Source organism: Poecile atricapillus, chromosome Z (genome assembly GCF_030490865.1).
Source record: "Poecile atricapillus isolate bPoeAtr1 chromosome Z, bPoeAtr1.hap1, whole genome shotgun sequence".
NCBI lineage: Eukaryota > Metazoa > Chordata > Aves > Passeriformes > Paridae > Poecile > Poecile atricapillus.
Window position 1 is genome coordinate 145,326,325 of NC_081289.1, and position 27,448 is coordinate 145,353,772.

General features: G+C 50.6%; 1 long non-coding RNA gene across 1 annotated transcript; it reads left to right on the forward strand.

The window, feature by feature from the left end:
- Window positions 1–10,476: 10,476 nt before the first annotated feature.
- On the forward strand, window positions 10,477–27,429 carry LOC131573882 (uncharacterized). The gene is made up of 3 exons (XR_009276279.1): window positions 10,477–10,603; window positions 11,512–11,582; window positions 27,296–27,429. It is a non-coding gene; the product is annotated as an uncharacterized LOC131573882 (long non-coding RNA).
- Window positions 27,430–27,448: the final 19 nt, after the last annotated feature.

The window sequence follows — 27,448 nt, forward strand, 5'->3', positions numbered from 1 at the left end:
TGAGATCTTTAGACAAAGATCTGAGTTACAGTCACGCTTCTCTCCAGTGAGGATGGTAACCATGTGGGTCAATGAGACTCCAGGTGATGTGCCTTTTCCAATTCCCTTATAGGGCAAACAATCCTGAAACCTGAAGGTTTCCAGGGAAAAGCAGTTGGATGGAGCCCATGGAGAAGCCCCCAGGACCTCTCAACTAGATCAGGCCTCGCCTAGCTCCTGCCTCATCCACCTCCCAGACCCAGGGGCAGGGCTGCATCCAGGGCAGCAGGGGCAGGGCAGGGAGTAGGGCTGGTGCTCTTTGTTCTCTGATTGTTCCCAGATACCGCATGAGGCATTAAAATATTTGGCACAGTGGGGAACATGTGCTCGCGTACGCAAATCTCGGAGCACAGAGACAGGAGTCATCCTAATCTCTGCCTTCCTCTCCTTCCCATTGTGGAGAGGCCATTCCATCGACTCAGGCTAACTAATAAAAGCATATTAAACCCATGGCCCCTCTGGCTTCTCAATCCTCTTCTCATTGTACCTGCTAATGGCAGCTTATGCTACAGTCAGGGAGGGCCAGTAACAAGCCCATCTGAGGAATTGGCACCCAACCCTTTGTGTGGATGAGCTTAAGAGGGACTCCCAGCAGAGCTGTGCTAAGCTCTTTTTTTCCTGGAGGCAAAACCATCCTTCCCAAAGTACACTGCAGCCCATTTATCCTGGCCCAGAGCCTGGGAACAAGAGACTATTGCTAAACTCAGACAGCCTCTTGAACTAGGGATGCTGCTCTCTGCCATTTCCCCCAAAGGCAGGTTGTGTCAACGCCTTCAATCTTAGCAACCTTCCCTCCACTGGATGGCAAAAGTGTGTTTTTGGCATCTGGATAGCAGTGCTATAAAGCAAGACAGTCTTCTTGCCAGGACAAGGGAGTCAGATGCTATCTTCAGTCCACGGGGCACGCTGCAGGGCTGTGTCCAGACACCCAGCGCAAGCTTTAGATGTCAGAGGCAGGGTGCCGGAAGGAGCAGCCCAGAGCTCCAGTCAGTTTGCCCCAAGTCTCTGCAATGCTGTGATGCTCTATGGAAAATGCTCCCATGGACACGCTGGATCACTCAGTACATCTCCATCACATATCAACTGAAAGTACCCTAGACATGCTCCTGAGGCACTCCCGCTTTCCCTCAGAAATTGCCTTTGGGATGATGGTGCGGCAACCAAGTCCTGAGAAGAGAATCTCCCTCCATGGGAAGGTTGCTCAGCTCAGGAGGTGATCCAATGTTGGGGGAATAGGATCTTAGAGTAATGAAATCCTTTGGCTGGGAAGGGTTAAAGCTCACCTTGTTTGACCCTCTGCCATGGCAGGGACACCTTCCATTATCCCATGGCTCTCCAAGCCCTGTCCAGCCTGGCCTTGGACGCTTCCAGGGCCAGCCCCAGCTGCTCTGGGCACCCTGTGCCAGGGCCTGCCCACCCTCCCAGCCAGCAATTCCTTCCCAATATCCCAGCTGGGCCTGCCCTCTGGCACTGGGAAGCCATTGCCTGGCTGCTGTCCCTGCAGGCCTTGTCCCCAGTCCCTGGGCAGCTCTCCTGGAGCCCCTTTAGGCCCTGCCAGGGGCTCTCAGCTCTCCCTGGAGCCTTCTCTTGTGCAGGGGAGCAGCCCCAGCTCTCCCAGGCTGGCTCCAGAGCAGAGGGGCTCCAGCCCTGGCAGCAGCTGCGTGGCCTCCTCTGGGCTGGCTCCAGCAGCTCCACGTCCTTGTGCTGTTGTTGCCCAGGGCTGGGGCAGCTCTGCAGGTGGGGTCTCACCTGAGCACAGGGGCACAGGGGCAGAATCACCTTCCTTGACCTGCTGGAATCAGTTCTTCCTTTCTCTGCCACCAAGGGAAGCATTTCTGGAGGAGCAGGGAGAGGGTGCCTGGTCTAACTCTCACAGGAGCTTTTTCATTATTATTTTTTTCTAGGCCAGCTTGTGTTACCCTTCTCATAAAGAGCCCTCCAACAGCACCTACTTGTTTCTGACCCCATCACAACATTCACTTCCGAACCTTTTGTTCTCCCTAGCTTTCCTGACTTCCCCAGTTCTTATTTCCAGTGCTGGAAGCAGCCATTCCATACTCCAGCCTTTTCAGGCCTGAGTTGGAGCATTCCTGCTGCAGACAGTCCTCAGAGAACAGAGTTGTTAATCTGTGACCGGATCTGTTGAGCACATGCAAACCATGATTTTCAGAGCTTATAACTAATTCAAAATTAAACAAACTTTCCTGGAAGTAGCAAATGGCACTTTTTTGACAGTGGGGCCAAATTTCATGTTCTTTCTTCAATAGATGGAGGCTTTTCTCTGTTATTACAATTTCATAGAATTAATCCTTTTCAAAACTGGGCAAAACACTGTGCTTTCCCCTCATTCTTGGAAATGGACATAATACTTTGGCTGAGACTTTCCAGAGAACTTCAGCCTAAGGCAGACATCTGGCATGGATTTTTTTTTTCCCCAACAATTAATAGTTTGACAAAACTTTTAGCTGAATTACCAGTGCCTTGAGTGCTGGGCTGTGTTGTGCTGATACCTTTGGATATGCTGGGGATATTGCACTGGCTCTGTAAGTTAAGTTTTAGGGTCTTCTGCTCCAGGAAAAGGTAGGGGAGAGCACAGCCACGAGAGGGAGTGCAGTTCCTTATTCTCCCCACGCAGCACAGCCCCGCTGCTCCTAATCACAGCAGCCCTCAGGCTATGAGCTGTTTTTCAGCTGTGTGTGGGTCTGGTGCAGGCCTGGGGCTGTGGAGAGTCTCACACGGTGACCGCGATGGAGAAAATGACAAAGAATCACGATACACTTGTGTCATGTCTCACAAAGGGCCCACATGAAATGTCAGGCTATTTCAACACGGGGCATCTTGCTTCTGAAACAAAAAAAAAACAAAAAACAAAAACCAACCCAGGAGATGGAAAGTTACGAGGGGATTTGAAGAGGTCTTGTTGGATGTCTGTAGATTGGATCTGAAGACAAGGATGGAGCCTAAAGCGGACACACAGCAGAGAGAATCTGTCCCAGCTCCTTGCAACACCAAAGGACAGGGGAAGAACAGGTCTTGAAAAGCCACTTCATAGCCAGAAGCAGAATTCAATGCACATCGATCCTGGCCTCCCTGATGACACAAGAGAGATGATGGGCTAACTCAGGGGAATCAGAACTCCATGCCATGGTCCTTAGCCCGAGTACTTCTGCATGAATGCTGGGGTCAGTCTCATTTTCAAGCTGAACAACTCAGTAGGGTCAGAACTGAAATGGAGTTTTTTCACAGGATCACAGAATCATTTAGAGAGGCAAAGACCTTTTGTCCAGTCCAACCGCTCCCCCAGCACTGTCAAGTGCCAAATCTACAGGGCTCTGAAATCCCTGCAGGGATGAGGACTCCACTACTGCCCTGGACAATCTGTGACAATGCCTTGCCACCCTTCCAGTGAAGAAATTTTCCCCAATATCCAATCTAAAATCCAATCCATGCTTCACATGGGATGTAGAGGAGATGATACAGGATATTTATTTGCATCCAAGCAACACTGCAATCTCTGTGTGCTCTGGGCATCTTTTATGCACTGAGCGCTCAGGCCGAATGTGAAATATGCCATCAGATGGAACCACGTTATTGTAATACAACACATTAAGGCTCTTGAGCTGGGCTATTAAATCCTTCCTGTATGTGCTCATGGCCTACCCCTGTGGCAGAGGAAAATGTGTCTGCTGGACTTGCATGTATATGTTTTAAAACATGTTTCACTTCCCAACAGGAGCATCTCAAGAGCTTACACAAGGCCAGCAGCTTCTCAACAGGTTGGCAACTGAGGCTGCTAGGGCAACCGTCTACAGGAGAGGTTTGGGACTATGCTCTTTGTTTCACAACTGAGGGTGTCTTCCAGAACACAGCAGGATGGTCACAGCAGCTCAGCTAGGGGAAGCTGACCATGAAGCCACCATATTTCAGTTGCACTGGCTGGGAGACACAAAGCCACTGACCCTGGACAGGCATGGACATGGAAATTTTGCAGGGACTGGACTAACCACAAGAGGGGGATCACAGTGAATGCAAGAGATGCTGAAAACTGTCTGGAAAATGTATTGTAGCCCCAGAATTCAAGGGCATGGGTCTCCCTGCTCTGCCTGCTTTATCTCCCATCCACAAAAACACCACTTGATATTTCACTTAAAATTACAGGTGAAGAAGAACTGCACTTTGCCTGCTGGAAAACAAAGACCATCTCTTTGTACTAAGTATTTAAAATATACCTTTTGAAAAATGTGTATTTTCATTGGTCAAAGCACACATATCCTTTCACAGGCTCTCGTGTCTTTACAATCAAGCTAGAAAATGAGCTTTATTCTCTTATGCTGTGACTTTTTTATAACTGACCTACAGTCAAACCCATGAATATCACATACGTGACCACACAGGATTACTGGGGACAGCAGGCACAGGCGTTAGGGCGAGGAGGACACACTGCTGGGGCTCCAGCTATCAAATAATCACCATTAGCTGTCGTGGGCATTGGAAAATGTATAGAGATGCTGTGCAGCCAAGTAGGATCTGTTTTTTCCCTCTCAAAGGGGTGGCACGCAGACACACTAGTCATGGCAACTGTCATCTAGGGTGCGATCAGCCAGGTTTTTAATTGGCTTGCAGATGTTGTGCCCTGGCTATATATATTATTTTCACTTAAGTTTATGTCAGCAGGAACAAGACTCTACTAAATTTATCCCGTGTGCTCAAGACTAACTGCACAGGCCTTGAAGGGTATTTTTAATAGGAGGTAAACCTCATCCACAAACAGTCTCTCATTTCAGGCCTACAAATGAGATATTTTCCAGTCGAGTTTAACTCCAACCCTGCCCCTTCCTTCCACAAGCCCCAAATGACTGTTTTCTCCTGATTCTTTGGTCACTGTGTAAGTGTGATATCCCTTGGCAGAGCCTACAAAAGAGCTGGGGAGGAATACGATTCCTGCCTATTTGGCTCCTTTTAGGGTTAAAGCCAGGATGGGTTTAGTGCCTAAAGCAACATCCTTCACGCAAATGCCAGTATAACATAAATTGTGCCGGGCTCTGAGGAGAAGCAAATGTCAAAAATTAAGTTATTCTTCTGTTTGACTCACAAATCCAAGTAGCATGCAAATAAAGAGGAGCCATCTGTTCAGTCCCTGGGCCATTTGAAGTTAAGCATCCAGTGCCAGCTCCCAGTTACATCAGGTCAGCCCTGCTGGCTGGCCTCCACAGGACGTGCTCAGCCTTGCCCAGGACCGCCTGTCACCGCACAGCTCTCCGTAACCCTTCAAGCTCCTCTGCAGCTCAGCTGGAATTCTGTCACTGCTTTTGCTTAAGGGGTCCAGAGAAAACGAGCAGCGTCCTCAGGAGGATTAATGGCCTTAAAGACCAGAGGTTTAAATTAGGTATTCAGAAGGAATTCCTGACTGTGAGGCTGGTGAGACCCTGGCACAGGGTGCCCAGAGAAGCTGTGACTGCCCCTGGATCCCTGGAAGTGTCCAAGGCCAGGCTGGACAGGGCTTGGAGCAGCCTGGGATAGTGCAAGATGCCCTGCCCATGGGACATGAGCTTTAAGGTCTCTCCCAACACAAACTACCCTGTGATTCTGTAATATGGTCAATGTGCCAGCACTTCTGTCTCGCTGCAAACCCAAAGAGGGTAGCTTAGGCCACTGTTGGCTGGAGATCTTGCAAGCCCCATGTAAGTTGCTGTGCTTCCTCTGTGTTGTCTTCCAGTCAGCCAAAGCAGCCAGTTCCTGGGTCTCCCAACTCCCACATCTTGTCAAAGGACCCATCTAAATTTACAGAAACCCCAGTGTAGCTCTAAGGAACCAAAGCAGAGACAGATTGCTGTCAATGCAAGAGGAGAACAGGAAGGAACAGTGAAGGAACACTCCCTGCATCCTCAGTGTATAAATAAAGAATACTACCAAGTTTGTCACTTGTTGAAGGGGCAGCTCCAGACCAAAATCAGGTTATTGAAGTACAGCAAACAACTTGCAATGGTAAGAGAAAAATCATTGGATTCCTTGGCTGAATCCTCATTGGAGCAGGAGCACCCAAATGGGAAGCTTGTGTTTAGGGAGGCTGATAATTCAGAAACACCAAGGTGCATCTGCAGTGGATGTGACAATACTAATACAGAGAACACACTTCCAGCATGCCACCTTCTTCAAAGAGGAACGGCCTGACCCTCACACATCTGTGGTGGAAGTCAGGGGCAAGGTTCCTTTCTCCTGCAAGATGGAGTAGGTTGTCACAGCTTCTGCTCCCCAAGCCATGGGTTTCCTGTCAGAGAATTACAGAATCATTCAGACCATTGAGTCCAACCATTCCCCCAGCACATCCAAGGTCACCACTGACCCATGTTCCCAAGTGCCCATGTCCCTAAATCCACACAGCTTTTAAATCCCTCCAGGGACGGGGACTCCATCACTGCTCTGGGCAGCTGTGCCAGCGTTGGACAGCCTTTTCAGTGAAGAAATTTTCCCTAATATTCAATCTAAACTTCCCCTGATGCAACTTGAGGCCATTCCCTCTCCTCCTGTCCCTGTTCCCTGGCAGCACAGCCCGACCCCCCCGGCTGTCCCCTCCTGCCAGGGACTTGTGCAGAGCCACAAGGGCCCCCTGAGCCTCCTTTTCTCCAGGCTGAGCCCCTTTCCCAGCTCCCTCAGCCATACAAGTGTCTGCAGGTGGAGTGAGCTGTAGGATGCTCTGCTTCATGCAGGCTGGACCTCGTCCAGAGTGAGAGTGCCTTGATCCTGGCAAGAGCCCCATGTGTGCTTCGGTGCCACCCCTCCAGCGTCTGGACTTAGGGAAATCCCTAAAAGGGCCTTGAAGGCTTTGGGATCTGGGATGGAGAACAGACACAGACATGCTGAAGCAACCATGACGCACTTGCTGAGAGGGAGCACCAGGAGCTAACTGGAGAGCTTTTACATTGTGAGTCACTCACCGAGCCCCATCTCATGGCATGCTAAGCAGTATGAATCAAAGACTGAAAATGCAGGGCATGTCTTGCCCTACAGAAACACCATCAACCACTTTACTTTTTAAGTAATGATTTGCTATTGATTATGTGCATGAAGATGAGGTAGCTCCCTACCTCTCCTGCCAATTTCCACACTCAATTACATTACAAGCGGGTGCCGGAGTTGAGCCATTTCTAACAGAGCTGAGTTACTGCTCTCAGGAGGGGAAAAACTTGACACATCAGAAATCTGTTGGGAAATTCCTGAGAGTACTTGACCACAGACCTCCTTAAGTACAAGTGGAACAAACATGGCAGTAAAAGAGAGGTGTCCACATCTTCCTAACCCTACAAGCCCAGTCCTACAGACACAAGACAGCCAGGTATGCCTTGGAGAGCTAGGAAGGGAATGTGGTGTTGGAACAGTGTGCTTTTGGTTCCCAGGTGCTACAGAACATGCAGGTTCAGTGATCCTTCCTGCCATGCTAAGGTGAGTCAAGAGCCAAGGATGACCGCAGCTCAGGTAGGGATGCAGTGCCACTGGATCTGGAGAGGAATGTCAAGGCCAGGTTCTACTAAAAAGGATCTACTAAGCACCCCAGGCAAAGCGAGGGCATGTACTGGATCCAGGATCCACTTGGAAACAGCGGGAGCAGGACTGCAAACAAGCTGTTAACATGGGTATGATGCTCACCCAAGACACAGAACTCCAGGAAGAACTACAACACAGCTCAGGAGGGTGCCCAGAGCCTAATCAGAGCATCTGGAATAATGAGTGGTGCGTGCATGGGTGGAGGTGAAGTTGGTCAAAGTAATTAATACCAATTAATGCACTCAGGACCCTGAAAAACCACTAAATGCAAATTGGAGCAGGAAAAATTACATTTCATCCATTTCCAATCTCATGCTGAGATCTTCCCTGGTTTCATTCCATCTCAAGTTTGCCTGTGGCCGGGCAGGAGGAGAAAACAACCCCAAGCAGACACAAACATCACTTTCTGCCTTGTGACACCTCCATCCAAAGCTCCCATCCCTCCCAGCCTCTTGCCTGCTGTACTGGTGAGTGTTTGCCAGACAAAGGCATGAGGGAATCCTTAGTATGCGTCAGTCTTGTGTCACTCACTCTCTCCAAGGTGCTTTTGGCTGCAGTGGGTTCGGACGCTTGATTCTACCTCGGTGTGTTTTTGAAGGCAGGAGATGTAGAGGGGAGATCAGGCAGCAGCATCACGTTGTTCCTGTCAGTGTGTTTTACACAAGCTTGTTGTTTTAAAAATAATCAGGTGCTAGGTCTGGAACTAGAGAATGAGATGAAGCTTAGGAGTGTTTCCTAGGAGGCAGAGAGGGGGCAGAAAATCCCCTTTTCCCCTTATGGAGAACTTTGTAGCTGGATGTCATCCTTCCTCTGGATGAAAAAGATCCCAAATCCTGCCTCTGCTTTTTGTTAGGAACACACATTCCTGTACCAGCAAACTCACAGCAGCTGCTCCTACTGTTCCTAATTTAAACCTTCCCTTTAAATCTTAAAACACACTACTAGTGACGGGTTTTGACTGAAACTGGGGACTTTTGACTAATTAAGGCACTCAGAATCAGATTCCAGGCTGGATCAGCTGTTAGCAATGGTTTTATTGGGTATTAGAGCAGAGATCCCAGGCTGGATTGCTGCACCAGGCTCCTCCACCTGAAACAGATGGATTGCAGAACAACAAACCCTAAAGGAATCCTGAAATGGTGTTTCACTGGAAACATTTGATGAGAATACTAAAAAATAGGGTGCAAATATGCTGGAAATGTTCTAAATGCACACAGGGAGGCTCTCCCTGAGTAGCTGATATTGAGGGGGAAGCCTCAACCGCTCAGAGTTTAAGCTGACAATGTTCTTCCGTGACTCAGCATCGTGCTGACTGCACTCAGGGACCCAGTGGGAAAGCACAGGAGCCTGATGACAGGGTAGGATAGCAGATGAAATAAAAACAAATTGTGATTGTTGGCTAGGTCTGACTTAAAAAAAAAAAAAGAAAAAAAAAGAAAAAGGAAGTCAAAATCCCAAATTTCCAGAACACCCTGCCAAAGAAAACCATTAAAAAAAAAAAAAAAAAAAAAAAAAGGTGTCTTTTAGAATACCAGTTTTGGGACCAAGATCATTAGACATATAAGGGAGGCTTCTTGATATCCAGATTTTGTGGATTTCCTGGATTTAGGTGCATTCTTTGTCTATTTTCCCTGAAAATCATATTTTCTTCCCTCACCCAATCCTTGAAAGGCTGAGGAGTGATAAGGGAACATCCACAGGTTTTGTCAGGGTGGCTAGAGGGACGGCTGTCTAACAACACACAAGGGCACCTGGTGGCACCTCAAGCTTGTGATCCACAGTAACGTGGAAACCAAACTTGTCAAGAAGCTTTTTTTTCTCACTGGAGAATGCAGGCAGGGGGAGGCAATTAGGAAGAGGATGCAGAGGATCCAGAGCTGCTGAGCAATACCATCAGCTGTGCTCCACTTCACTAAGCTCTTGCCCACGGCAGGCGCTGGGGGTCTCGCAGCAGGATGACTATGCTGGAGTACCGCTCTGCTCCATGTATTGGCTTTTTTTATCCCCATGCTAGGGTTTATCCATCTGGGATCATCAAACAGGGTGGGGCATGAGAAGCGGGGCCATGGGAACCTCTGAGGTTTAACAAGACCAAGAGCAGAAGCTGCGCTTGAAGCAAGATGACACCCCCCCGGGATCAATCCAGGCGTGGGATGAAGAGCAGCTCTGGGAGAAGGACTTGAGGACGCTGGTGGTGAGGCCCTGGCACAGGTTTCCCAAAGAAACTGTGGCTGCTCCATCCCTGAAGTGTCCAGGACCAGAACGGTTTGAGCTTGGAGCAAACTGGTCTATAGTGGAAGGCGTCCCTGCCCACGGCAGGAGGTGGGACTGGATGATCTCTCAGCCCCATTTCCACCCAGGCCATTCCCCGTGTCTGCGATTCCCCCGCGCCACACACCTCCCCAACCCCGCACCCCGGGGGCAGCGGGCGGCGCTCTGACCCCGGGGCGGTGCCTCCGCCGCGCTCCCCTCAGGCGGTCCCGCCCCCCACGCGCTCCCATTGGCCGAGCCTCTCAACCGCGCGCTCCCATTGGCCGCGCCGCCCGCCCGTCCGCCGCGGTTTGTTTGGTCGCGTGGACCTGTCAAGCCCGGCGGGGGGGGGTGCGGGGGGGGGGTGGTGAGAGAGCGAGAGAACGAGAGAGAGAGAAGGGTGGGGCGCCCCCCCCCGGCGGTCCCACGTGGCAGCGCCCGGCGCCCCGACGGGGCGGGCAGGGCCCCCCCCGCGCCCCCCCCCCCCCCCCGGTCCCGTGTGGGCCCCCCCGGCGCGGGGCCAGCGACATCCGGGCCCTTCGCTCGCCACCGCCGCCGAGCCGCCCGCAGCCGCGGGCCAGCGCCGCCGGACGGCGCGGGCGGTGCCGCGGTCCCCGTCGCGGTGCTGTGTCCGTGGCTATTCCCCGCCGCTGCCCCTCCGAGGTGCGCGGAGCTGCCCCGCCCCGCCCCGTCCCGTCCCGTCCCACGGCGGGGGCGATGCTCCCCCCGCTGCGCTGCCCGCGGATCCCTCCCTGCTGATGCGCTTTAGACGGTAAGTTGTGATTTATTTAGTTTTTTTCTGTTTCGTGTGCTATTTTGAAATAAGGCTCTGTTTCCTCCCTACCGGAATTCCCGGGTGAGAACTGCTGCCTTCACCGACGGGGGTGGACCGAGGGGTCCCTCCATCCCCAGCCCAGCCAGGACCCTCCTGCGGGGGGAGGCGGCGGCGGCAGCCCCCCCTCCTTCATCTCCCCTCCCCTCCCGTCCCTCCCTCCGTCCCTCCCGGTGCCCGAGGACCGTGCCCGGTCCTCCTGCTGGGTCCCCGAGCTGCGGCAGCATCACGCAGAGGCAGCACTGCTGTCACCGGCTCTCCTGGCTCCCAGGTCGGATATTCCCGCGTTCTTCTTCTCGAGCGGTCGTTCATTTTTATTGATTAATTGTTATTAATTTTTTTTTTCTTCTGATTAATTACTACTTGTAATTTTTATTGTTATCCCCTGGATCGTGGCAAAACTTTCGCCCACGAAAGTTCCTGCTTTCGCCCAGCCAGAGTTCCTGCTGCTTGCGGGGGCTCGCGGTGCAGCCGATGCGGTCCCGCTCCGCGAAGCGCTCCCTGACGTTTGGGATCAACTTACAGAATCGGCTTTTCCTTGCAGTGAAAGGCAGGATGTGCGGGGTGATCCCGTCCCGTCCCGTCCCGTCCCGTCCCGTCCCGTCCCGTCCTACCTCATCCCATCCTTTCTCCTGTGCACCTCTCAGCGGGACAGGGACCCGACGGCTCGGGATCCCCACATTGCTGGGAAGCCCTCTGTGGGTTTTTAGCCCGGTTTTTACCCAGCTGCTGCCCGTACCCGTGAGAACTGGGAGGTGGCTGTGGCTCCTGTCCAGGGTGGCACCTGGGGCGAGGCGCTGTCCCCGCTGATGCTCGAGAGCCTCACGCTGTGTCACCGTGTCTCTTAGGTTTGCCTGGTGCAGGATCATCCCCCGGACAGCCCCGCATCCCGGCGGCAGCACCGAGCCTCGGCGATGCGGTACGTCTGGCGCTGCGGGCAGGAGCGGGTCTGCCCGGAGCAGGGGGGTGTGGGGGAAGGATGTTTGTGTGCCCCGGGCTTAGGGACAGATGGGCCTGGAGGAGACTGTCCCTGGGATGGGCACAGCCTGGGTGTGGGGATTGTGGGGCATGGTGTGGGGTGAGAATTTCTGGTATGTGCTCAGTGTGGGGTGATCATCCTTGGGATGTGCTCAGTCCCGGTGTGGGGAGTGTGGGGTGATAATTTCTGGGATATGCTCAGTGTGGGGTGATGGTCCCTGGGCTGTCCCTGCTGTGCTGTGAGCATCCCTGGGATGTGCTCAGTCCCTTCAGGTGTGGGGTGAGCATCCCAGCTGGTGTGGGTGCTTTTCCACCTCCCTTGCTGTGGCAGCAGCCCTGGTATCCCCAAATGTCCCTGCTGTCCCCTCGCTGCAGGCACTGTGCAGCAGGACATGGAGCTCATACCAAACGGGCTGAACAGGATAGGGACAGGGTCCCCAGCCTCTATGGGGTCCTGGGAGCCCCCCTGTCCCCCAAAGGAGGGGAACCTCCTTCCTCTGAGCCCCCCTTTCTGCCAGCCCTCGCCGCAGCTCCGGCGCTGAATTTCCTCCGAGCCCTCCTGCCCATATTGTGCTATTGATTGCTGAGCTGAACTTCCTCCCGAAATCATTAAAGCTTAAAAAATTGATGGCACAATAGAGCCCTTTATTAGCCACATAACTTTTCTTGCTTTCTTCCTTTCTTCTTAGGGTTTTTTTTTTTTTTTTTTAATCAACACAAAAGGGCAGAGCCTGAGCTCAGATTTGTGTCCTGTGTCCCTGTGAGAGCTGGGCAACGTGCCCTCCTCCACCCCAGCTACCCATCAGCACAGCCGTGCCAGGCTATTTATTAGGAAAAATGGCAAAGATGGAATCGATGTGTGCAGGTCTTTTTTTCTTCTCTCCTTTAATCCCAGCCTCCTCTCTTTGCAGCCTACAGATAGGTCTATTTATGCATGCTCTTGTAAATAAAAATATTAGAATGGGGATTGTAATATTTTATTCCCTGTCATGTCTATCCTTCGGTCTAATGACGCCTGAGTTCTTGCTTGGTATTAACTTACCATTTTAGTAACAGTTGAGTTTTCCTGAAGGAAATCCCTCTGGGCTGGCCATTACTGTGTCATTGTATAACACAGCAGAAAGATGGATTACCTGGATAGATCTCCTCCAGCGTGACTTCACCAAGTGACAGGCTTCAGCTAATTTATCCTCGCTCCCATTGCAATTGTTGGGATGGGGTTTATAGCTTCTAGGAAATATTTGCAGAGTCTCTGGGCATGCAATTGTAAATACAGGCACTGATTTGCCAGGTGGGACTGCTGGCAGCATCCTGCTTCATTGTGAAGCCCCAGCTCCTGGAGTCAAGTTAACCCCTATGAGTTCTCCTTTAGCAGGGAAATGCAAAGTTTTTACTTTTGCTGGTTATTCAGAGAGATTTTGAGATGTGCTTGGGTGCATCTGAGTAGAGGCAAGAGAAAGAGGCAGAAAAAAGGTACATTTATATGTGTGAGTGTGTTCAGGTGTAAAATAAATCTCATTATTGCAAAGACAATATAACATTTTGTTGAAGGATCCCTCAGCAATCCTGTGCTGGAGCAGGGATTGAAAGTCATGTAGAGGGGACAGAGCCTGGCTGTGTGGCCTTGGGCCAGTCATTTATCTTCTCTGCTGCAGTGTCAGTATCTCAGGAGCATGGCTGCCTGTGCTGGCCCATTTTCTGCTAGCCCTGTCTCAGTGCTGCGCACTGTCCCTCTGCTTCTCACCACAGCTTTTATGTGGCACCCTGTTACTTTCAATGCACTGCATCAGCCTGGAGACCCCTAAGTGCAAAGTATCCTCCCCGCAAAATGCTTCCCTGCTAGGACAGGAGCAATGGGTATATCCCTCTGTGCTGCCCATTTCTCAGAAAGAAATCAGATTTGTTTCGGGTGATGCCATCCACCATGTGCGTCCCCAGTTTGTCATCCCTGCAGAATATGGCATGCTGCCGAAAATGATGAAGAAGAAGAAGAGCTCGGAGGGGTTTGTATTTGCAGATGACACTGAGCTGAGCGTGGTTGACATGCCTGAGTGATGGGATGCCATCCAGAGGGACCTGGACAAGCTCGAGAAGTGGGCCCAAGGGAACCTCATGAGCACGGTCATCTTTAACTAGACTGGGCTGCTCCACGCCCTGTCCAGCCTGGCCTTGGACACTGCAGGGATCCAGGGCCAGCCCCAGCTGCTCTGGGCACCCTGTGCCAGGGCCTGCCCACCCTCCCAGCCAGCAATTCCTTCCCAATATCCCAGCTGGGCCTGCCCTCTGGCACTGGGAAGCCATTGCCTGGCTGCTGTCCCTGCAGGCCTTGTCCCCAGTCCCTGGGCAGCTCTCCTGGAGCCCCTTTAGGCCCTGCCAGGGGCTCTCAGCTCTCCCTGGAGCCTTCTCTTGTGCAGGGGAGCAGCCCCAGCTCTCCCAGGCTGGCTCCAGAGCAGAGGGGCTCCAGCCCTGGCAGCAGCTCCACGTCCTTCATGTGTGGAGGATTCCCAAGCTTGACTCCAGGTGGGGGTCTCACCAGAGAGGAGCAGATGCAATTACAGTGTATTGGAAAGGCCTGAGAGTGCCTAGACTGGGGCTTTGCAGTTACCAAAATCAGGTGCCTGAAGATAAATATGTGAAACCTTTCTCCTTCCTGGCTTGCCCATGGTATCCCTGTAGTCTCAGCCTCTGTCCCATTGCAGTGGCACATTCTCCTCAGCAGTGAGGACTTTCTGTTCTCTTCTCTTGCCACGCTCCAGAAGCTTATACAATTTTTTTGGCGCTTTTCCCTGAAGTCATTATTCTGGGTAACATGGCTTGTTTGTTTATGCTTTTTGGTTTTAATCATACTTTTTTTTTTTTTATATAATTTATTTATTGTGTCTGAAAAGCTTCAGGGCTTCCTTTCTACTCCCCCACTCCCAGATGGTCGCCTATTAAAAAAATAAGGAAATACTAGAATAAAAAAGGAAATAGTTTGGTTCTGTAATGAATGGAGTTTGGCTTTTCCAGAGAGGTATGGGAGAGAAAAAAAAGGGCAGAGAAGGAAGTGTCAGATGTGTTTGGAGGGAAGAGTGTGTCCTGCCCTGTATTTTCAGCTCTCCTGAGTCTGTGCTACTCATTTTATAGCACTCCTATGAAAAGGGATCTGGATCTTGCTTTGCCTTTTATCTCACCATAACCAGCTCAAAGACACAGCCGTCACTCTTCTCATTAATCTGTTTCATTTATTTAGCGAGACAGTAGTTCTCCACTACTGTTACTGAGAGGTGCCTTGCTTATTTAACCTAACTTGGTTGGTTGAAATGGCTTTGCATGGGGTTTTTTTTGAGGAGCAGGTGTTTGGGGTGCGGTGGTCCTTGTCAGGCTGCTGGCTCCCCCTCCAGCAGTTCTCCAGGACCAAAGGGAGTTGCTCCAAGAGCAGGGCTCAGAAGAAAGAATTAAAAGGGTGGCATGGCACTGCCTGTCTGGGTGGCAAGAACAGCTAGGAGACAGCTCTGCTGTTGTTGCAGGCTAGTACAATTCCTAGGGAGCACGACTGGGATATTGGCAGACCTTCATGTCTTGGAGGTCCTGCCCACCCTGGTGACGCTGTCGGATGTGGCTCAGGGTGGCAGCAGCTTGGTGGATGTCCACGTGCAGGTGCTACATGGGATGAACATCTGGCATGGGCACAGAAGGTGGCACAGTGGCTGGCATGAACTAGCCCACATCCCCAGGGGTGCTGACCACATCAGCCTGCTTCTGGACATTGTATTGACTTCGCCAGGGAGAGTGCAGGGCCACACCTTGCCAGAGCAGAGCTGGGGTATTGCAAATCCAGCCACTGCACTGCTTCCCAGCAGCAGGGCTTGCATGCTGCCTCGGGGTGCTTTTGCAGCAGAGGAGAGCTGTGGGCTGATAGCATCTCACCCTGCTGGTCCATACAAACCAGCACTGGGGCATATGTTTATTGCTCCTTTAGGAAAGCAGGTCTCCAGGGCAGCTAGGGAGGCTGTCACAGCTAAGACAAACCACAGGGACAAGATGAAATGGCCTCAAGTTGCACCAGGGAAGTTTAGATTTGATGTCGGTGAAAATTTCTTCACAGAAGGTGTTGGCAAATGTTGACAGAGTCTGCCCAGGGTGGTGGTGGAGTCCCAGTCCCTGGAGGGATTTAGAAGCCATGTGGATATGGCACCTGGAGACAATGGGTTAATGTTGGGCTTGCCAGTGCTGGGGGAATGGTAAGACTCAATTTTAGAGAGCTTTTCCAGCCTTAACAATTCTGTGGTTCTTTGATCTGGGACCAGCTTTGGATAGGGCTGAGCTGCTGGCCTGTAGTTCCTCGTGGTTTAGGTGTTTTTGTGGCACACACACCTCCATCTGCAAGAGACCTCTGCTCTCTGTCTGAGACCCCATGTTATGCCACAGGTGGGGCTTCTGTGCCTCTTCTAGTTTAGCACTTGCATGGGTGCTCTGTGCATCAGAGTTCGGTTTGCTTTGCTGGGGTTTTCCTTGGGATTTGAGGATGTTCCCTGGCATTACAACCATTCCCCACCGACACCAGTCAAGATGCTTCCTGTTCTCCTGTGTGATCTGTAGAGCAGCTGTTGTCTCTTGCTGCTGTTGTCAGGCTGCATATTGATGGCATGGCCTCAGTCATGGTTGGCACCTGAATGAATTACAGCAATACAAATAAATAAGAGAAGAAATAGTATTTGCGAGAGCAATGGGTTGAAGATCTAACATTTATGCAGTGCCATTCATCAGAAACGACACACAAATGCTCTGTAAACTCTCACATGCACATAAAACGCTGCTCCCAGGCTTCAGGGTAGTGTCAGCTGTTTAATAACAAAGCTGCACCATGGTTCAGGACCCTAAATGCAATATTACTTCTTCAGCTTGTAGCTGCAGGGAAAATTCGGGTCCACAAATTGCATGAACCCTACGGGAAACTATCGGACACCCCTATGAACATAATGTGGATCTTTTATTTATGTCTTTCAGCGGGTAAAATCAGCAGCTCTATGGCTTATCTGAAAAGTGTTGCCTTTGCCAGCCAAGAGACATGGGCTCCTTTGGGTTGTGGGGTACATGATGCTCTACAAAGTTATAGAATGGTTTGGGCTGGAAGGGACCTTAAAACTCATCCAGTTCCACCCCTTGCTGTGGGCAGGGACACCTTCCACTATCCTAGGTTGTTCTAAACCCTGTCCAGCCTGGCCTTGGACGCTTCCAGGGGCAGCCCCAGCTGCTCTGGGCACCCTGTGCCAGGGCCTGCCCACCCTCCCAGCCAGCAATTCCTTCCCAATATCCCAGCTGGGCCTGCCCTCTGGCACTGGGAAGCCATTGCCTGGCTGCTGTCCCTGCAGGCCTTGTCCCCAGTCCCTGGGCAGCTCTCCTGGAGCCCCTTTAGGCCCTGCCAGGGGCTCTCAGCTCTCCCTGGAGCCTTCTCTTGTGCAGGGGAGCAGCCCCAGCTCTCCCAGGCTGGCTCCAGAGCAGAGGGGCTCCAGCCCTGGCAGCAGCTGCGTGGCCTCCTCTGGGCTGGCTCCAGCAGCTCCACGTCCTTGTGCTGTTGTTGCCCAGGGCTGGGGACAGCTCTGCAGGTGGGGTGTTACTGAGCAGAGTAGAAAGGGCAGAGTTTTTCTCCCTTGACCTGCCAGTCAAGCCCTAAGTAGTCTTATGAATTAATGACAAGCTGAGAAAAGTGGAGCCTCTCAACCTGCTGTTGCTCCTTTTTGCAGACCTTCTGTCCACTGTGTACAACATCAGTCTACAAGGACAACACCAGTCTACAAGGTGGCCTTTGCCCTGTGGGATCCCTTAGACTCTGTTCCTGGGGGTAGGAACCTTTCCAGTGCTGTGGGAGCCCTCTCATTGCATCACGTTTAAGAACATATATCAGAGGAGGAGGTTGGGAGGGAAGGAGGAGAAAAATTTACTTCTTGTCCCCCTTTCTTTTTTCCATTTCAATAAATAAATCCTGTTTTTACATATTTGTTTGCTCCAGCCTTCTCCTTTCTCCAGGCTTTGTCTAGCTTGAGACCTGAAGATTTGCATGCTTGATCAAGTCTGATGGCAGTAACCAAATCAGCATTAGCAAATGTAGGGACCTCAAGCTAACTGGCAGGAGATGAACTCCATGACTGCCACGGAGATGAGTCCTTCTGTAGAGCCTGTTGTGCCTTGGCACAGGGGCACGAGTCAGAAGCCACTGGCAAGTTTGAAATATGGATCCCTCTGGGGCCTTTGTTTTTAGGTTGCCTTGCTCTGTGGTGAGCGTGCGATCAAAGTGAAGCTGAGAAAAGGGTGGGCAGGAGCATGGTGACCTCTGCCAGCTCAGCAGGGAGCTCGAGGCTGAGGTCCAGGAGATGTGAGAGAACGTATCTGGGGTATTCACTGTTGCTTTTGAGCATCTTGATTATGAATTAAACAGGAGAGAGGAGAGGCATGACTGCTGGTAGTCACTGAGGCTGCTCAGCAGGGATTTGTGGCCAGTGCTGTTACTGGTCAGCCTGTTCTTTGTGAATTGTCCTCTTCCTTGGGTGTTTCCACTTTAGGGTTTCTTTTTGGGGCCGGAATTCCGTACTAAGGACCTTGATCTTCTCCCCAGCCCAAAGGCAGCAGGCATTGTGATTATTTGGGCTGTCCTGTGCAGGGCCAGGAGTTGGGCTTTGATGGTCCTTGTGGGCCTTTCCAGGTCAGGGTATTTATTCTGTTCTTGTATGATTGGTGCAAAGCTGGTGCTGGCTGGTGCCCTGGATTAATTGAATTAATGTCTGATATGCAGTTGTTTGTTTTCCCCACAAGAAGATGAACGCTTCCTGGTCAGCCTAATCAGAAGCGCAGGGTTGCGGTGTGAATTGTAAGCAGAACACAAGCAGCAGGGTTTCTTTTAACTGTTTCAAACTATTAGGTTGTAAAATGAGTCCTTTCACAACATGTAATTAATACTGCGATGCATTAATTTCCTGTGTTCAGGTTTTAAGATTTAAGTGACCCAGGATGGACAGGCTTCACTAAACAAACATTGACATGTAAATTAATGGTTCCAGGTTAGAAATGACCCATTTTAGGGTTCCTCTTTAAAATATGAAAAAGAATGTTAACTTTTTGTGATGCTGATGCAACTCGAGTATCCCATTTAAGCAGATTTGTCTGTACATGTATGTACAGACTCCTGCAGCACAGTCTGTGTTATGTTTTGATGACTTTTTAAATGTCTTTTATAGAATGGTTTGGGTTGGGAGGATTCTTAAAGCTCATCCAGGACACTTTCCACTATCCCAGGTTGCTCCAAGCCTTGTCCAGCCTGGCCTTTGACACTTCCAGGGAATGGGCAGCCACAGTTTTCTCTGGGAAATCTGTGCCAGGGCCTCTCCACCCTCACAGGGAAGGATTTCTTTGTAACATTTAATCTAAATTTAAAACTCTGAGTTTAAAATGCTTCTCCCTTCTCCTATCACTACATGTCCATGTAAAAAGTCTCTTTCCATCTTTTTTATAAGCTCCCTTTAAATATTGAAAGGAAGGTATCTGTGGATCTTCAGGAGGAACAGAGAAGCAGATCATTTTACCTTCTCTAAAAAATAGTCTAAAAATGGGGTGCTGTGTCTAGCACAGCTGAAAGTAGTGGGTTTTTTTTTTTGGGTCACCTCAATTGGGAGGCTGGTATGCCTGAAAATGATAAAATAAAAAGTACTCCAAATTTTCCACAACTGCAGTTCCTCCATGTTATTTTCACATGTTGCAACAATTTGTACTTTAAAGGCACCATTTTAGTAAAGCTTAATATTGCCTCTCCTGTGTTTTAGTCTTGCATAGTTGTGCAAGAGATAATTGCCCGTTTGGGAGACAAAAAAGCTAATTTTGCCTCAGGCCCTGTACTTTTTCTTAACAAAGTTGGTCCTTGTTGGGAAGCAGCTTGCAAGTGGTGAGTGTGTGGATGATTCTGGAGGGGCACAAATGGGTGGATGATGTGCAGGTGTGGTTTAAAAAAAAAAAATAAAACCAAACCCCAACCCACAAACCATTCTTCTGCCACACTGAATACTGCTGAACACCTTTTCCTCTCACCCTCTGCCTCATCCGATGCTCCACCACGAGCTCCTGGGGATGGGAACATCTTTGGGGGCTTTGGTAGCCACCCTGGTGGGTTCAGCATGGGGTGTGCACCCTTGGTGTATTTGCAGTTGTGTGTTTGCATCTCTTACGCTACTTTTATTGGTATTAGGGGGTGTTTTTATGTGGTTTCCAATATGCAAACATTCAGACAGCGCACCCTGAGGCTGGCGGCTCCTTTCAGTGCTTCCCCAGGGCTCCCCACAGCGCACTGGCCCCGGGGCTGGTGGTGCCTGGGGTGGCTGGGCTGACTAAGGAGTGTCTGGTGTCTCATGTCCTGGGGACACCCAGGTGATTGAGATGACCCAGAGGGGTGAATCTTCCTTCTGTTTGCGGTGCTTCGTGCTCGGGGTTGTCCTCTCCTGCTCCCCCATCTCAAGTGTCTCCATCACTCTCACCTTATGCTGTGGGTCTTCCTCAGACTAATCCTCTTCCCATCTTCCCATGGGCTCTCCCCCTCCCTCCTTCCCTCCCCTGAGGCAGAGCTCACTGACCTACCCTGTCCAGGTCAGGTCCTTCATCAGATGAACAAAGGGAGGCTCTGTTGCAGGCTGGCCGGCCACACCTATAGGTTATCAATAGTTATTAATTAAGAATGTAACAAGGTCATGTATCTGCGTGGGGCAGCTTTTCCCAATGGATGAGGGACAGGTGCTGATGAGGAGATTGTTATAGGTGGTGGCTGCATGGTTGGGCTTGGCAAGGGGCTGTGCTGGTGCTGCCACTGGATGCTGTTTTCTGGAGGGACAGTGGTCAGGTTTTGCTCCTCCTCAGAGCTGGAGGTGCTCGAGATGAGTCTTCATGGAGGGCAAGAGGAAAAGAGAATCCTCCTCAGCCCAGACTGAGCACTGCAGAGCCCCAAGAGGGAGCTTTGCAGCCTTTCTTGTTCAAGACTGGATCCATGTAGAAGTGGAAGATCTTCAGTCTTAGGATGTCCCTCACCGAGGAGTACTCAGCAAGGTGACCTTGTGCTGGCTGGTGTGATACCAGCTGAGTTGCCTGCACCATTTCTGACCCTCTTCTGCCTCTAGTTTTTGTTTGCAAATGGGCTGTAGCTCACTGAGGCTCACCCAGGCTCACTCAGACCTGACAAGGCACCGAAATCCCCAAGCCATGTGCTTGCTCCCTGCCCGTCCTCCTCTTTGCTGTGGTGGGGTTGCATGTTAACCCTACAAAACTGAATGCAAGAGGAAAAAAAGCCAGACTGTTTTAACTCACTGTCCAGCTTTGCAAGGCCCACTGTCCTCCACCTGATACTAAGCTAATGATGGGGGTGAAGAGCTGGTTTGTTGTTTTTTGTTTTGACTTTAAAGTTTGCAAATCGTTAGTTGAAAGAGGAATAAAAAGGGAAGCACTGGGTTTTCCTTAAAGGGGAAAAAGCTCTGGCACGCAGAGGAAGAAAAATATGGCCTGGATATGTCTGCTGCAATTGATAATTTTGAGGTTTTTTTGTTGTTTACAGCTTCTAGCACTGAGGGCCCCAGCCAGCTGTGGAATGGACAGAAGATTTTATAGCTCATGTAGACAGAGAAGTCCTGGTGTCTGTAAGAGTGAGAGCTGGGCTGAAGGGCTGCTCTGATGATTTGTACCAGCTGAAGGCAGAGGGAACCCCATGGGCAGGGACACCTTCCAGTGTCCCAGGCTGCTCCAAGCCCTGTCCAGCCTGGCCTTGGACACTGCAGGGATCCAGGGCCAGCCCCAGCTGCTCTGGGCACCCTGTTCCAGGGCCTCCCCACCCTCAAAGGGAGGAATTTCTTCCCAGTATTGACCTTTTAAAGTGCTCATATGATACAGGAGAACTTGTGTCCATGGACAGTTGTTTAGTTTGGTTTCTCTGGGGTTTTTGTTTTTAAATGAGATGCACCATCAGTATGGGTATGTGCAATAGAGATTTTGGTTCCTTTGAGGGTGGACTTCTTAATTTATATGAAGATGGACTTGTGCCTTGCTTGTTTTCATTATGCTTGAAGTGAGGAGTGGGAGGTGATACAGACAGAGTTTTGGCTGAATATTAAGCGTCAGTTCTCGTCCTCTTACAAGGGAAGACACAATAGGTGGGATACCAGAACACTGAGAAAAAGAGAAGAAATTGAAAAAAAACATGTGATACAGTGGGGTGAAGCTTCAGAAGTTGTTTGGGCATTTGGGAGATGGTTCATGAGCTGTAGGTGAAGGATCTGAGCCTAGGACAAGCCTCATTTGTGTGTAAGGAGGAAACAAGCCCCTGGGGACAGGATTATCCCAGTGATGGACACTGGGGAAATCCCACAGCTGTTGTGAAGGAGTGACCACTCATGCAGGAGAGGTGAGAGTGAAAGGGTTGGAAAACACCCAATTTTTGAGCTTAACCTTGGAAAAATGAGGCCAGAAGGTTTTTTAAGTCTTCATTTTTCCGGAGAATGCAGCCAGGATGCTGCTGGAGTCACAGCCCTTTGGGAGACGGGGTTTGGGGAGGCCACCAGTGTGGGCAGCTTGGCTGCTGTGTGCTGGGCGTCACCTTGCACACAGGCAGGGCTGGGGAACACTGCCTGTCCCCCCCTGCCCATGGCATTTCCCTGGCAGCTCGTGGTGGGAGCAGCAGAGCAGGATGTTCCTGCACCTGGGCTCTGCTGCCCAGCCAGACCCAGCAACGGGTGGCCTCGTGGTCGTGATTCCTAATTAAAAAGCAGGGAGAAACCTGAGGAGCATGAAAGTATAAGCCCGATGCTAAAGCAAACCAGATGCTGCTCAGATCACGATGCCCCACGGTCCACTGGAGCGAGGATGTGGAGGCAGTCACCTGTAGCCTGCCTGGGGGTGGCAGGGAGGCGAGGGGAGGGAGAACACAAGGCAGAATAATCCCTTTTTGGTTTTTCTTTTTCCTCTGGAGCGTTTTGGTCTCGCCCCTGGACAAAGGCAGGATAGTGTGGTGTGTCATTTCCTCCCCGGCAGCCATTCAGCCTGGCACCGTGTGGGCTCTGCCACCCCCTCCCCTGCCCCGGGCACAGATTGCTCCTTGTTCCAGTTGTCTGTACCACCCAGGGCTTCCTTTCCAAGTTTTCTCACACCCTTTTATAGCTGCGCAGAAGAAAGCTTTAAAGCTACACAAAGGAGGAACCAAGCAGTCAGGAGGGATATCTTTAAAAACCAGGCGTGTTTCTGTGCAGAGCCGCGGTGGTGGAGAAAAGCTGGGTGAGCTCTGGCGATGCCCAGCGTGAAGAACAGGTTCAGCCCTTGTCTTACAGCCAGGGGGGCAGCTGGCCATGTGTGCTCTGTATCCCTGACTCTTTAAATGAGAAGTCAGCTGTGTTTTCAGATCACAGCCCAGGCACAGCGACAGGCTGGGGGGGACCAGTCCTGAGCAGGGTGACCCTGGGCTGGGAGCACTGGGTGCCCTTGCTGAAGGCCTGGTTGGGTGCAGTGGCCCCGATGCTCTTGGTGCAAGCATCAGCTACAGTCGTGTCTTGTACATTTTGGGGATGAGGGACAAGACCAGCTTTGCTGTTCCTCATGCCCAGAAGCAGTGTTAGGCTGTCCTGCTTTCTCTTGTTTCTCTTGATCAGCAGCTCATTTCACCGAGGACCCATCCAGAGGCAGGACCTTTTGCCCTCACCAGTTTGCTTAGGTGGCAATCAAACAAATGACCTGGAGGCAAGCAGCAATTCATTACAGCCCTCATTTAGCATGCAATAAAATGTGCTGTATACCTTGTCTTCTGATCAATAAGTTGTATATTACACACGAGTCAATGTGTTTACCTCACAAGGAGGCTTCTCGCTGCCTCCTTTCTGCTAGGCTCTCTTGGCCTGGGATGATGGATCGACGCTGGGATGATGGGGAGGGATATTGTTAAACAGTAATTGGTTACTGAATTATTTAGCTGCACAATCCCTGTAGCAGCAACACCGCCATTCAGCGCTCAACTTGCAACTGTCTCGGCTGAGGAACAAATACAGGGCCCTGCAAGCTCAGTGGAGCCCAGGGCAGAAAAATTCTGTAAGACTGTGCTTTAAAGAAGAGGTTTACAGTTATTTTGGCAATGATAGCCTTATGCAGTGGGAGTGTATGCTAATTGCTTACAGGCTGCAGCCTTTTAATTTGTAAGCTGGATTCTGCTGCTTTCATAAGGAAAAAGTGGTGTTGATCCTTTGCAGGTTCCCCAAATTAAAGGTGAGCATCTTCCTATGCCTTCTGTGGTGAAGAGTGATGTTTGCTGGAGGTGCAGCTGAGTTGTATCTCTTGAGCTCCTGTCCTGGGTCCATGCAAGAAATGGGCTAATTCACAAAGCAGCCTTACTTGGCAGGCAGAAAACCCAACCCAAATTAAATGTCAAGCTCCTCAAAACCTTGTTGCTGTGGCAGGCATCTGGTTGAAGACCACCAGCCCATCACCACTGGTTCCAGGCCAGTGCTGGAACCATTAGTGCTCCCCTTGCACTAATCTGCAGCAGAACCTCACCACACACGATTCCCTCCTGGATTTTCAGCTTAGCAACTGCTGAAAGCCCTCTACCTTTGAGATGCACCGAGAAAACCTTTCAGCAGATTTTGCTCCAGCACAAAACCTGCTCTGGATTTGTGTTTCCCTGCATGTTGCAGGCAGCAGAGCCAGGAAGGAGGCATTGCACACTGTTACCTCTTCGTACCAACTCCCCTGGGAGTGCAGCTCTTCACTTGAAGCTGTTCCAGTTCCTCCCCTGCCAGGCAGTTCCTCTTGTCCCTTTAGTGTGTGTGTAGGAGTATGTAAGAATGATCTGGTGACTCTTCAGGGTTTGCTTTGAATTGGCCTGAGATCTGGTGGCTTAAACTAATTTCTTCCTTGTAGTTGCTGCCTGTATTCTCAATGTGGATGGCAAGACCCTGATTTGATGCTCTTCTAACTAAAAGCCCAAAGCTTTTATTTTGTGCCTGTGGATGGATAATGAGCTGGGAGGGGTGGGGGGAAGAAGGTGCAGGCTGTTTGCAGGGGGTTGTTCTCACGCTGTTTGTCCCAGCAGTGCCTGGTGTTTGCCGTGGGATGGGCTGTTCCCTCACTGCTTCTTTTGAGTTCATTTGAGTTAATTTGGCACTGTGGAATAGGAGGTTCCCTAATTTAGGAGTGAGGACTGTCATCCGTGGCACACCCCAGAGCAGCAGAGGGTCTCCATGAGCATCACTGGGGACCAGCAGCTAAAACTTTTCCATCCATCATGTAGGCAGGGCCACTGTTTGATGCTCTGTTGACTTTCCCAAGCACAATTTGCTTATTGCTATTAGTTTTACTAACTTGCCCCAGTGCCTGGCAGATCCAGCACTGGGGCAGGGCTCTGTTTTACTGTGTAGGGCATAAATATTCTGCTCAAAAGTCCCAAGTGTCCTTGTCCAGTCCCACAGCAGGAGGTTTGATGCTCGCCAGTCCAGCCTAGCTTTGTTTTTCCTCCCTTTCTTGCAATTCTTGTAATGCCAAGTAACCAAGAGCAGGATCCAGCCCTGTGATTCAGACCTTCCCAAAGACACATCTTGGGGAAGATTAATCTCCCTAATGGAAGCTGGGCTGGTGACAGCTGTGACTTTCAAACCCTGGTCCCAAATAAATCAGGGAGATATGGGAGGCTTGTAACTTTCTGAGCAAGTGATGTATAAAGCTAGATAGTTATAATTAACTTCAAAGCATGAAGCAGTCCAAGCAAAAACAGTTCAAGAAAAAACAAAAAAGAAAAAAAATTCCTCCCTAGGCTTGTGTTAAAAATGAGTTGATTTTTGTGTCACATTAGCTGTGCCTTTAATATAAAGAAGATTTTTTTTTTTAATTCTAAATTGTAGTGGGTAACTGATAATGGAGTTCTCCCTTTCCTTGGAGTAGTGTGGTTCTGTCACTGGAGGGAGCTGCCTGAAGCTAGTATGTTAGGAAACAGGGTTATTGTTGTGTAAATCAGTGTGAGGTCACTCAGTTAAGCACAGCCAGGGCTTTGTGGGTCTCTGAAGACCGAAGTGGAGGGGTGGCTGAAGCAGAGGGGGTGTCAGGGCTGGTGCAGGGGATGGGGACAGAGCCTTTGGCACAGTCCCTATAGACCTGTTCATGATCTGCATTGTAGCTGATGGAATCGAGCATGGATGGGTGGATGGAGAGCATGGAAAGACCACAGGGAGCTTTCAACTTTCAGCCCATGTGGGTTTTTTTGGGGTGCTGCCTGGACCCTGTGCATGCACCCCAAGCCTGAAGGATCTGGCTGGTGCTTTCCAGGCACCATCCAGCAGCCCTGGCTGTGCAGCCCCGCTGTCTCCTTCCTGCACGGAAATGCCGGGTGAGTTTCTTCCGAAACAAACTCCACGTTGGCAAGGCAGCCCCGTCTCTGTTTCATGCATCCTTGCCTTCAGCATGGGGCTGGAGCTTGTATCCCAGGAAAATAACACATGTCCAGGAGGCCAAGACAAACAGTGTCTGCCTGCTTTTTTTTATGACCTCTTGTTGCTCCTCCCAGCCATCACCACTATTCCCTTAATAAGGGACTTTTTGATCTCTGGAGGGAACTTCCTCACTTCTCAGGGTTAAAACCAAGGTGTCTGGCAAAGGGAAGGCCTGGAGAAACAGGGGCCTCCTGCTCTCTGCAGGCCTTTGCATGGTAGTGTTTTGATTTAGAACCTCATTCTGGCTCAGAACTGGGGATGATCAGGTTTTTAACTGCCAGAGGGCAGGGTTAGATGAAATATTGAGAAGAAATTCTTCTTTTGGTGGTGAGGCCCTGGCACAGGTTGCCCAGAGATGCTGTGGCTGCCCCATCCCTGGAAGGGTTCCAGGCCAGGTTGAACAGGGCTTGGGGCTACCTGGGATAGTGGGAGGTGTCTCTGCTGATGGTTGAGGTGTTGTGTAAGGTGCCTTCCAACCCAAACCATGCTGTGGTCCTGTGGAAAGGACTGTTAGGTTTTAGTGGAAATGCAGACAGTGCATTTTGATGAGATGAGATGCTCCAGGTGCCAGCCGTCTCCCCCAGGACTAACCCAGCAGCAAGTCTCATCCTGGCGACTTCAAGCACAGACAGTGGCCTGAAAACCCCCAGGGCCCTGTGAAAATCCTACCAGGAACACTGGGTGGATGCAAAGGATTCAGCCCAAATCTGGGGACTGCAACATCAACATTCTACTTGAAGCCCCAACTTCTGGTATCAGGTGATGGAGTGGGCTGTCCACCTGGGTCAGTGGACTGAAGGGGAGAGCAGGATGCACTTCTGCCTTCATGGTTTGGAGTAGAAGCTCAGAATCTTGTCTGCCATTCAGACTTAGAGGCAAAGAAGTAATTTGTTTAAGCCATGGGAATTTTTTTCATTTGGAAACTGCCAGGGGGGTTTTGAACCTGCAGGGCTTGCAGTTCCAAGTGTGACAATTAAAAGTTTGGGGGTATTTAGTGAACTCTGCATAGCTGTTTTTCCTCTTCCATAGCTCCATCATACCTTCTAATTAATTCCCTTTAATTGCTTTTAATTTCCTTTCCTCCTTATTTCTCCTTCCGTCTAACTAGTGCCGTCATCCTTTTAGTTTGCCTTTCATGTTGGAGACTCTCTATTTGATTTCGTTTCATCCACATTGTGTCTTGCAGCTATTTCATTCCTGGAAAGCTCCAGCTCCAGAGATAAAATCTAAGTGGATTCAGAGAACCTGAAAGGATCGCATGCTTCATGGCTTTCCCTTCAGTAATGTGGGAGATAAACAGGATGTAATAAAGGATCCGTCCTTCCTTGGAAAAGGGCCA